This window comes from Corella eumyota, unplaced genomic scaffold, assembly GCF_963082875.1.
Source record: "Corella eumyota unplaced genomic scaffold, kaCorEumy4.1 scaffold_322, whole genome shotgun sequence".
NCBI lineage: Eukaryota > Metazoa > Chordata > Ascidiacea > Phlebobranchia > Corellidae > Corella > Corella eumyota.
The window spans coordinates 1-2,500 of NW_027658352.1; the positions used below are offsets into that span (position 1 = coordinate 1).

Consider the following 2,500-nt stretch of genomic DNA (forward strand, 5'->3'; position numbering starts at 1 on the left):
GCGCGAATCGCGACCGACGCGTCGAGGCCCCCAGCTCGAGGTCGACAGCGCCGTCGTTGCGACTCGGGCGGCAAGCGGACGCGGCGCGGCTCGCCGGCCGCCACGCATCGCTGACGCGAGCCCGAATACCAAAACTTTCCACCTTCAACCGAGCGGCGATTGCCCGTCGCCGGGCATACGCACGCGAGCCGAGCCGTCGCGGAGCCGATCCCGCCGGCCGTTGTCGTTTCTGCGACCCTGAGACGGACGCGGTCCCGGGATGAACCCGAGGCCGCAATACGCGTTCAGATCGTCAATGCTCAATGTGTTCTGCAATTCACATTAAATCACGCAGCTTGCTGCGTCCTTCATCGACTCGCGAGCCGAGTGGTCCACCGCCAAGAGCCATCGTTTGTTTGTTTGCTTTTCGCTCTTCGATTCCTAACCTCGATTCGCCATCCGGCTGAAAAAATCGCGTGACGCCGAGCGGGTCGCGGTCGCAACAAATAGTGCGACAAGCCCGCGCACCGCATGAAGCCTTCGGGCACTCGACGCCGACAAAACAAGTTCCTGATCGCGGGGCGGCGGACGCGCCGAGGCACGTCGCCGTCCCGGTGTTTGCTCTTTCGCTCTTCGATTTTTTTTCTCGCGCTAATGATCCTTCCGCAGGTTCACCTACGGAAACCTTGTTACGACTTTTACTTCCTCTAAGTAATCAAGTTAGATCGTCTTTTCGGGCCAAGACCCAACCGTCGCCAGTCGAGCCCGGGCCCAATCGGAGGACCTCACTAAACCATTCAATCGGTAGTAGCGACGGGCGGTGTGTACAAAGGGCAGGGACGTAATCAACGCGAGCTAATGACTCGCGCTTACTGGGAATTCCTCGTTCAAGCGAAATAATTTCAATTCTCTATCCCTAGCACGACCGGGGTTCATCGGGTTACCCAGACCTTTCGGCCAAGGCGAACACACGTTGATCCGGTCAGTGTAGCGCGCGTGCGGCCCCGAACATCTAAGGGCATCACAGACCTGTTATTGCTCAATCTCGTGTGGCTAAACGCCACTAGTCCCTCTAAGAAGTTAAACGCCGGCCGGGAAGGCCGCGTAACTATTTAGCAAGCCAGAGTCTCGTTCGTTATCGGAATTAACCAGACAAATCGCTCCACCAACTAAGAACGGCCATGCACCACCACCCACAGAATCATGAAAGAGCTCTCAATCTGTCAATCCTCGCTGTGTCCGGGCCGGGTGAGATTTCCCGTGTTGAGTCAAATTAAGCCGCAGGCTCCACTCCTGGTGGTGCCCTTCCGTCAATTCCTTTAAGTTTCAGCTTTGCAACCATACTTCCCCCGGAACCCAAAGACTTTGGTTTCCCGCAAGCTGCCGGAGAGGTCGTCAAAATAACGCCCCCCGATCGCTAGTTGGCATCGTTTATAGTCAGAACTAGGACGGTATCTGATCGTCTTCGAACCTCTGACTTTCGCTCTTGATTAAAGAAAACATTCTTGGCAAATGCTTTCGCAGTCGTTCGTCTTGCGCCGATCCAAGAATTTCACCTCTAACGGCACAGTACGAATGCCCCCGTCCGTCCCTCTTAATCATTACCTCGCGCTCCGAAAACCAACAAAAAAGAACCGAGGTCCTATTTCATTATTCCATGCAACACTATCCAGGCGAAGCGCCTGCTTTGAACACTCTAATTTTTTCAAGGTAAACGTCCCGGCCGCCGCCGACACTCAGTCAAGAGCACCGACGGAAAACCGGAGGTAAAGCCAGAACGAACAGTGCACGCCTTGCGACGGACCGAACGCCTGCGCCCAAAATCCAACTACGAGCTTTTTAACCGCAACAACTTAAATATACACTTTTGGAGCTGGAATTACCGCGGCTGCTGGCACCAGACTTGCCCTCCAATGGATACTCGTTAAAATTTTTACAGTGTACTCATTCCAATTACAGGGCCTCGTTAGAGTCCTGTATCGTTATTTTTCGTCACTACCTCCCCGCGTCGGGAATGGGTAATTTGCGCGCCTGCTGCCTTCCTTGGATGTGGTAGCCGTTTCTCAGGCTCCCTCTCCGGAATCGAACCCTGATTCCCCGTTACCCGTAAGAACCTCGGTAGGCAGATACCGTACCGACGAAAGTTGATAGGGCAGACACTTGAATGATCCGTCGCCGGTGCAAGACCGTGCGATCAGCAAAGTTATCCCGAGTCGCCAACAAGACGAGCCGAAGCCCGGCAGGTTTTTGATATGATAAAGGCGCGCCTCCCGCAAGGTCGGCGCTTTTTGCATGTATTAGCTCTAGAATTACCACAGTTATCCAAGTAAAATTTACGATCAAATGAATCACGACTGATTTAATGAGCCATTCGCAGTTTTACCGTACGCAAGTTCGTACTGAGACATGCATGGCTTAATCTTTGAGACAAGCATATGACTACTGGCAGGATCAACCAGGTAACTATCGGCCGACAAAATACGCGAACGGAGTCTTTCGCTTTCCCCGTCGCGGTATCGCA

The 2,500-nt window shown here is 53.9% G+C and overlaps 2 non-coding genes across 2 annotated transcripts; both read right to left on the minus strand.

Moving 5' to 3' along the window:
* Positions 1 to 232: 232 nt before the first annotated feature.
* On the minus strand, positions 233 to 386 carry LOC145763295 (5.8S ribosomal RNA). Its single transcript, XR_014288390.1, has one exon. It is a non-coding gene; the product is annotated as a 5.8S ribosomal RNA (ribosomal RNA).
* A 245-nt stretch (positions 387 to 631) lies between these two features.
* On the minus strand, positions 632 to 2,441 carry LOC145763299 (small subunit ribosomal RNA). The gene has a single exon (XR_014288393.1). It is a non-coding gene; the product is annotated as a small subunit ribosomal RNA (ribosomal RNA).
* Positions 2,442 to 2,500: the final 59 nt, after the last annotated feature.